Consider the following 9,997-nt stretch of genomic DNA (forward strand, 5'->3'; position numbering starts at 1 on the left):
ATAATAAACAATCCATGCTGCATCGATTGTTTATTTAAAAGGTTACAGTATTTATTTATTTTTTAATTAAGGAGGATATTGGGAGTGACAGGAGTGTGATTGCAGCCTGGCACATGTCATGACAAAGTTTACTGAACTTGAACTGAACTTGGACTACTGTATCCCTACTTCACAGTTTTTCACTTATCTTGGGTGCGCGCGGTCCCAAACTCCCACGATAAACAAGGGACCACTGCACTCTGGTTTTCACCCACAGACCAAACGCTTGCATGTTATGCTAATTGCATCATTTTTACTGAAGAACAAGGTATTTTTAAATGGAGGTTAATGTTCCATGAACCAAAAAGACTTACAGGCTCTGAGTACAATAGCTAAATGTTCTATGTCGTATAGTCTTCACCCTTTAAGGTTGTCACTTAGTGGGTTTATCCCGTTATGCGAAGCATCACACTGAAAAAATTTGTCCACGCCCACCTGCTGTGTGGGCCCCACCCGATCCGTATAAGTTACATTAAGAGCGGGTAATCGGCTCCTATTTTTCTTCAGCAAGCTAACAACACTGACCTTCAGCAAGATGTCCAGCTCCAACACCATCCGCTTGTGTCCTTCCTGCAAGACCGGTTACTTGCTCAGCTTTGACCGGCATGACACCTGCGAGGGATGCCTGGGTCCCCGCCACGTCACCCGCGCTTCCTCCTGCCGCCTCTGTGACGATCTTCCACCGGAGGAAAGGCAGAGAAGAGCAGCCTTGTTTAAGGCTACCATCGAGGACTGCCTGTCCATGGCGGGAGACTGTTCGCTGGACGACACCATGGATTTCTTCGACGCCGGCTCTCGGAGCGAATCGGATGATTCCTCTGGGACTGGTGACGTTAGCAGCAGCCCCGATGCTTGCTCCCTCCTGAGGAGCGCAGTGTTGGAACGAGGGAGGCCTCTCGACCCCTCCGGGTTTTCCCGCCTCAACGGCCACATCGCTCCCTGCCGTCGGCGCCCTCCTCTCGGAGTTGCCCATCATTATCCGGGAAGCTGCTAACGTGAAGGGACTTTCCGTTCCCTTACACCCCCCCACCCCCCACCCAGATCGGATGATCTTGCGGGAAGGTTTGGCTCCATGCCGGCTCGCCGTCCTGATCCCATCTGGCCTCGTTTTCCAGCGGTGACGTCGTATTGGAACGAGGCTGCAGCTGGTCCTGGTAAGTTGAGAGCGCCCGTCTTCACTTTCGCTCCCATCACCAGAGTGGAGGGGTTCACCGAGCGGGGCTATCCCTCGGTACCCCCCCCCCTTGAGCCAAGCCTCGTGGAAGCTTTCGGAGCGAAGCTGTCCAGGTTGGAGCAGCGTCCCATCCCTCCTGGGAAACACGACCAGATGGTGACCACGCTCTCCAATCGAGCCCATCAATGTGCTTTTCAGGAAGCCGCAGCTAACAACAACGTGGCGCTGCTAGCATATAGCGTGTCCAAGAGGCTGGAGGCCGCAGACCTGCCTGAGGAGACCAAGAGCTCCCTCTGTAAGGCAGCCGATGCCATCCTCAATATGCGTGCCTCTTCTACGGTTTGCCTGTCCAGGATTTCAGCGTGGATGACGATGATTCAACGATCCACCTGGCTTCGTCACTCCCCCTCGCTGCCGGATAAACTGCACAAAGACCTGATGGAGGGCCCCATCACGGCGGACGCGCTGTTTGGGAGCAGCTTCAAAGCCATGCTGGCGAACTCGAAGCAGTCGGAGGAGGTGTCAGAGGCTGTGCGCCATCTCATCAAGCCGTGCGGCTCATCCCGCCCCCCGGCCTGCTAGAGAGACTGTCGTGAGCAGAGGCAGAAGCAACAACGTTCCACGGCCGCGGCTCCATCGTCTCGCTCAGCTCCACCACCAGCCCCGCCCGTCAGAGACTAGCCCTTTTCATCCCGGCAACCTACAGTTCAGCGTTTCCCCAGAGATCGCCTGCAGACAGCGCTCTGGGCAAACAAATCGCAGAGCTCACGGGGGGGGAGATTTAAAAAATGACGGTCTGCGGAGGGTGTGAGTAAAAGTGACACGGAAGTTGAAATAAATCATTTTTAAATTGTCAAAGTGTCTGTTTCTAGCCAGTCTGTAAGCTCGGATGAACTCACAGCGGCTGCCGCACATCATCCACACATAACGAGCCGGTGTCCTTAAATAAAGTTTTTTTAAACTCACCGTCGCTCCAAGACATGACGAGACGCTCACACGACACGATGGTAAGCGAAATAACTCGTTGTCAACCCGAGCTGCACGATCCTCACCCAAGCAGTGTCAAACGCGCACTCGTGCGATACAAACAGCCTTCATCAAAACGGCGCTGCGTTGATGATGGCGCACACACAGCTCAACGGCTCACATCGGTATAAATGTGGGACCGCAGGCCGGGTCCGGTGAACGTCCTCGCTCTCAGCAAGAACAACACACGCCTCACCGAAGCAAACGCGGGCAGCCGTCACCCACCGCATCTCAGCGTTCGGCAGCTCACGGCAGCACAAGCATGAGACGGCTGAACGAACCCGGTGACGAGTCTCGCCTCCAGCGAGAGCGACGCGCGTCCCTCCAGCGAGAGCGGCGCGCGTCCCTCCAGAGAAAACGTGTGCTCCCGCGGGGCTCGCATTCTTCACTCCAACAGCACGGCGTAGATGAAGTCACGCTCTCCGCCTTTCAACGTTCGCACAGCGACGTCGAACGCGCAGCCCCACGGCGTCATCATCTGTCACACGCTTCGCCTCAGCACACACCGGCCCACCTGGATATGAAGGTTGGTCCGCGGTCCGAACGCAGCGCACGGGCGCGTTCAGAGCCCTTTCGAGAAAGCCTCGCCTTGGGTCACGCGGAAAACATTCCTGCGACACATGACGGCGGTCGAGGCGGCGGATTGGATGACATCCGTTCAAAACATGACGCATCACTTAAACGCACGTCCACTCCACGAACATTACGCGGAGTGGCTAAAAACATGCTCGCCGGACAGATGGATGGACAGGGTATTATGCAAAGGTTACACGTTACAGTTTGCAACCCGACTCCCTCCGTTCGGAGGAGTTTTAGAGACGGTCCTGTCATCACCAGACCAAATCTCATCCCTAAATGCAGAAGTCCAAGAGCTTCTGATAAAAGAGGTAATCTCAAGGGTTCCCAACTGAGAGGAAAACACAGGGTTTTACTCACGTTACTTCCTGGTTCCCAAACAGACGGGAGGGATGAGACCGATTTTGGATCTGTCAGCTTTCAACAAGGCGATCATGGACAGACCGTTTCACATGTTGACAACCAGACAGCTGTTGGACAACGTCCAGAGAAATGACTGGTTTGTTTCCATCGACCTAAAAGATGCTTATTTTCACATACCGACCATCCCAAAACACAGAAAGTTCCTGCGTTTCTCCTTTCAGGGGATGAAGCATCAGTACAACAGGCTGCCATTCGGGAATTCCCTCGCGCCTCGTACGTTCTCAAAGTGTGTGAAGACAGACCTGCATCCGTTACATAGAGCAGGGATGAGAGTTTTGTTTTACCTGGACGACCTGCTGCTACTGTCACGCTCCAGACGGGAAGCAGTGATGCAGGCTCAGGTGTTGACATCACACCTGTTAAATCTGGGCTTTGCCATAAATTGGAAGAAAAGCTCGATTTTCCCGGCCCAAACAATTGTTTATCTGGGAGTGGAGTTAAATTCAACCACCATGAAGGCTCGTTTATCACAAACGAGAATCGACACTTTAAAAGACCAGCTCCGTCTCGTAAGACCTGGCAGAGTGGTAACAGCCGTCTCCATCATGAAGCTGTTAGGAATGATGTCATCAGCTCACACAGTGGTCCCGCTGGGTTTATTACACATGAGACGCCTCCAGAGGTGGTTTGTGCGTCTGCGTGTGGACCCAGTAAAACAAAAGAGACGGATGATAACTGTTCCTCCCTCCGTGAGGGCAGACCTCCGACACTGGGGAAACACCCTGTTTCTGTCGGAGGGAGTTCCCGTCAGCAGACCCACGTCAAACGTGTCAGTCTTCACGGACGCATCGCTGTCAGGCTGGGGGGGGACATGCCTATCTCAAGCAGTAGGGGCGCTGTGGCCCCATCACACATCAGCCCACATAAATGTTTTGGAGTGTCGCACGGTGCTGAATGTGATTCAACACTTTGCTCCTGTGCTTCAGAATCAACACGTTGTAGTGAACTAGGCCGAAGGTCAAAACCTTGACCTTAGGACCTTATGGGACAGAACTTGTCATTTCATTGATTTGCATCCAGAAATACAGGTTGACCCATCCAGAGACTTTCTTTCTTGAATCAATCAAGTAAAAGAAGACTATTCTCTATTATCATTACTATTTTACAAATCTTTGATAATCAAATTGTGTTAGTTCAAACAATGTTTGAATGTTGAAGTGAACTACTCATTTTTATTAATTGTGAAACAGTAATAATGATTCTTAATCCTCATTCAAAGTGAAATCAAGTTGGAATACGTTACAGAGTAATGATTCAATTTCTTGATTTTCTGTCTTCAATGAGCGAAGTTGTAAGTGTGTCGAAGTTCAAGTTTTGGTCAACTGAAAGTTTACTGAAAAGAAATGTCATGTTTAACTTTTACAGCAAGATACTGGAGAATTGGCTCCACGAAGTCTGGTTTCTTCATAATATCTTTTTGTCTGTTCTTAAACAATCTTAATATTTTCCTTGACTTTTCATAACACCTTACATCACAAAACACACCTCTGATTTGGTCCATCGACCAATCAGAAACTCTCAAATGAACCAGAAGTTAGCTTTCTTTAAATGTTGGCACTTCCTAGTTCAACCTAGAGAGCAGTAGCAGTAAGCAGTTGAGTTGTCAGCTGATGATGGAGAGTTCTGCAAGAAGTTTCCAGTGGTTGCAGGAAGCTCTGCAGTTCTGAAACTCAGCAGTTCCAGAGTTCATGAAGGCTGGAATTCAGGATGCTGATAAGAGAAAAGATTTGGGAATTATGGAACTTCTGTTTTGAATGATCTCACGACTCTGGAGGATTAGCTGTTCTTACGGAGACGCTGGAAAGTGGCTCGAAGTGGAACTTTACCCGGAACTGAGATATCTTCAGAAAGGTAAAAGTCGGTCTTCACCAAAAGTGTACCGTTGGGGCAAGCTGATTTCCAAAGGAGCGTGCATGTTCTGGTTAAAACAGACAGATTCTCTCACATATCTATCTCAAGATAAACTTCACCTTTCCATCTTTAAAATTCTCCTATCTGCTAAAAATCATTACAGATATTTTTAGAAATGTCTGAAGCAAAGTTTTTCAATCACCGCTGTGTGGTTGACGTCTGTTGTATCTGCTGGAAGTGAGAAAACAACCGCCGTGTTGTTTACTTCCTGTAAGACTGATTAATAAGCTGTCGTTATTTTCAACTCTTGCCAATTAATGTAAATGTGTGATGTGTTGAACTTGATTATGTTAATAAATGACCCACTGTCTTGGTGAGTCAAAGATAATTAACGTTTCCGTCCACATTTTTCTAAATTCAGGTGCACGTTATTATACAGTCCAGAAAAATGAAAGAATCCGTTTTAACAGTATGAATATATCTCATGTCTATGTTCAACTACATCTGGTGGCCTGTCCGTACGTTGTACTACATCTGGTGGCCCGTTACGTGTTCATAAATGGACTGTGTATGCGTGTAAAATTGATATCAAGTTGGCATGAAAGAAAAATTGCAGATTTTGCTGTGATGAAACGCAGCGTGCTGAGCTGGATGCTTGGAGAAAATACAGCATGTTAGCAGCTACTGATGCTTTGTAAGCTGATATTGAGAGTCAATATTTCTGTTTAAAAGCTGAATTGTACGTCTGTTGAGTGTAACTAAGCTGATGAGCTGTGGAAAAAGTTTATTCTGTTTAAAAGGACGGAGGTTCTATTGCAGACCCGGTTTTGGTCCGGTTCCGGTTCTGAGAAATTCGAACGAGTTGTTTTAAATAGATGGAGAAACGTTTTAAGGACTGAGAAGCCTCAGTGAAGCTTTGAGAGCTTGATTCGTTACATTTTTAACAGAAAATAGTGCATTTTGACAGTTTAAAAGACGAAAAGTTGACGGACTATTTCAGGCTAACCCTAACATGCTAGCTGGAAAAACGCTCCGTGATTGGTTGAAAACGGCCTGTGTAACGCTTTGATTGGCTCAGAGACGTGTCAGGTCGTAAAGCCCACCCCGTTGTTGCTCTGTCATTGGTAGATTCAGTCACGTGACCCGGAAATGAAGCTCGTCTTCTTAGGGAATTTTAATCTGCTTTTTAAAGCTGAAATAAGCTTTAACGTTGCATTCTGATCAGCTGTTACGTTTCTTTGAAGCCTAATCGCTGAAATGTTGCCACGTTTCAGTTTGAAATCCGTCATTAAATGGTGTTTTTGGACCATGCTAGCAGATGCTAATTTTAAGCTAACAGCTAACGACCGGATGAGTGACGTGTCACGTCACTTCCTCCATGTCAGATTGTAAAGCTCGGTTGCACCGGAGCCTTTGCTATGCTTAAAATCACTAAATAAATTTGCCACATGTCCCCAAAAAACTCATGTTCATGCAAAGAAGTCGTGCTTGTTGAAACAACGCCACGTTTAAGCTTTAAATCCGTTCAGAAATGTTGATTTTAACCGAGTTTAGCCGAAGCTAACTTTAAGCTAAGCGGCTAACAACAGGATGTCAACAGAACGTCACAGGAAGTTGTCATAGGCTCCTGCTGGTATAAAGCTAAACACTGCCCCCTCCTGTGGAAACTTGATATCACAGTTTCACTTCGTCTTAGGTTATTTTTGATGAAATTAGACGTGCTTAGACGCATTTGATGAGTTAATAAACGTTCTTCAAGTTGAATAATCACTGTTATCTTGCATTTAAAAAGTAATTAAGGTATTTATGCAGAAAGGCATTTACCAACACATTTTTATTCACTGGTAATTCCTCAAGAAGAGGTGCAAAATAAAAATTAGAAACTTTTTAAAAGATACAGTTACAGATATTCACAGAGTTGATAAAGTTTACTCATTCGCTGGAAAGATAATACACGTTTAATTGCTAGATCACTAAATAAGAGTAAATATATCAGAAAAAAGAGACTTTTCTGATCTTATTTTACCACCTAAACAATTACATCTTCTTATTTATTTTTAAATAGAAGATATTGGCAGGAGGACAGGAGTATAACAGTTTTTCTGAAGAAAAACTGATTATTCCTCATCATCAATTTTCTTTTTCTGTTCACCACCTGGTTTGATGAGTAGCTGTTAAAATAGTAAAATTTCTGGAAGTAAACGGTTTAAAAAAAAAAGCGTTTTTAAACTGATGTTTGCTGTGAGACTTTTTAGAAAAATTGCAGGTTTATAAAAATTCCGTGCTTTAGAGTAAGAAACACTGAGAAGCTTGGTAATCTAGTATCTGTTAAGAAATAAGCACATAAAAAGTAACACTGCAGGGAAGCATTTACTTGAATATTCATGAATTGGGGTAAAAACCTAAGAAACAGGTGCCTATTCCTCTGAATAAGTTGACTTATAACAGTACTTTTGTGTAAACCCAGAGCTTAAATAGTGTGACACTCAATTCCACTCGAATACAAACATTTACCTGTAAAATAATCTGAAGCTGGCAACTGTTTTAAACAGATAAAGTGCTACACAGTGAAAACATGACAGGTGTGGTAAGAAAATATTTTGATCCTTATGAGATGAAGGACTGTTTAGAATATGCGTTAGCACTACTAACAGGATCCTTACATCCATATGGCAAACAGGTGTACAGCATGAACCCAAAAGAGTTATTGGACAATCTGAAGGAGGTTGCAGAGAGTGTGACCTCTACAGAAATTACAATGTCAAGCTATGAAAAGCTGGCTAAAATGGCAATGTTGCTGAAAGAATCATACTTTGCATTAAAACGGGATCACGTTGTGACAGTGTCACAAGTTTCCCGCTGCAAAGGTGAAATAGATGTGCTTAAAAAAGATCTGCACAAACGCGAAGTGGATAGAGAGATATTACTGGAAGATTATATGCGTTTACGAAGTGAATGTCAAACATCACAGGAACGCTTAAAAGCATGTGAGGAGAAACTAAGAGCGGCAACATATAAAAGTTCTGACGTGGGGCGAGTTTATCTGGAACTCAGAGAAGACCGTGGACAGAGACCAGGTCACCCACAACCACCTCAGAAAGATGTTGTTGCACCTCAAAATGAGTGGAGAGAAAAACCTCCACCCTCACTTAAAGTGGTAGGAACAGACCTGAACAAGTCTCCTCTACCAAACATGCAACAGAGTGCATGGAAACTTCCTCTTTCAATAGATGTTCTGCTAAAACTCTCAAAATATGTACAACGCTTTGTACCTGGACCGATGGGTTCAACTGGAACAAAAGCGTACCTCAGAGATCTTGAGTTCAGATTGAGATCTTATCCTAATGCTACTGTTGAGGATAAGATCAGTCTGATAAGGCTCACTTCGGACAGAGAGGTGTTCACCTTCATCGAGCGTCTACCTGATGCAACGAGAAAGGAGTACAACCTTCTGTGTGAAGCTTTGATCAGAGAGTACGACTCCTGCACGGGACCTGCTGGTTTCCCAGTCGCAGACAAGGTCAAGCAGGGCAAGAATGAACATCCAAAGATCTATTACAAAATAATCTTCCAAGCTTATTTTGGTTACAGAAATGAAACCGAAATGGAAGAAGAAGAAAGTTTTAAATATGTTTTCAGCAAAAATCTCCACACTGACATACGCATGTCAGTACAAATTATGGCAAATTTCAGAGAAAAATCCATCAATGAGATTAAACAGTGTGCTATGAATGTGTTTGAGGCATGTTCTCATGCTAAGACGCCCATAGAGGTGTTTCCTGGTATAAAGGTTAAACCCCACTCCCTAGAAATGGAAGGACGGCGTGCATTGACACCACCTCCTAAAACAGTCGAGAAAAAGCAGTATTTTCAAACTAACAAACCACGTTATGAAGGTGCACGCTGGGACAGAAAAGCTCCTCTTTCAGAGGATGAACGTGATTATCGTAAATGGGGCATGCGTAGGACGCAAAGATATGGGATCCAAGAGGACCCATATTATCAGGGGAAGCCCAAAGAGGAACCCCTAAAAGATGTACCTAACCCTCCCCCACCTCGGACGAAACGAACCGAGGCGATAAAATCACAAATGTCCCAAGAAAAAGGCCCTAAACCTCTGAGCTCGGAAGAGACAGAGAAACTGCGCAGGTTGTTAGAAACCTTGAAACACGCTGAAATGGGATACCGACCAGGAGCACTGTGTAGTGATGTGATCGCTACTAAATCTGAAGGCGCGAATGACAACATTACAGATGTCGGTGAAACACACCAAGACATTGCTGTTATTGCCTCCAAGAACCCCTCATCGGACGAAGGGGGGATAAACTCACACACAAACGATGATGAGTCATCGCAAGCTGAAAACTCAGAACCTGATTTTCATGATATTGAACTAGGCATTCCAGTTCTGGGAGGACTCCCAGATAACCTGGTACCGAGTCAAGAAGCTGGGCCAGTATGTTTCACGAAACCAACACAGGCCACAGCTCTTTCCTCAAACAATGACGTCGACCAAGGACCTCAAACCTATGGTGTCTTACCCATAGACAGGTCCGACAACTCAGGAAAGGATTCGTTGGAGCTCCCCAAGGAGCAAGAACCCTCATCAGTCTCATCACAGATCGAACAGGTGGTCGCCCAAGCCGACACTCTGACATCTGATGAAGAAAGAGACAACCTTCGCCAAGTTCTTTTAAAATATGAAAAGTCATTTTCACCTGACCCAGACATCATCCAACTTCAGAAGTTGAATGATCCTGCAATTAACTCGATGATACTGTATCTGACTGACCCAGACAAATACACTCCATCGAAAGGTAAACTGGATTCCAATCCACACCTAAAAGTCCTCTTTCAGCTGTGCAAACAGTTAAAACTACTCAAGGACAACCTAACTTTAGCTCATGG

The sequence above is a fragment of the Nematolebias whitei genome, chromosome 4 (assembly GCF_014905685.2).
Source record: "Nematolebias whitei isolate Nwh7 chromosome 4, NemWhi1, whole genome shotgun sequence".
NCBI classification, from domain to species: Eukaryota; Metazoa; Chordata; class Actinopteri; order Cyprinodontiformes; family Rivulidae; genus Nematolebias; species Nematolebias whitei.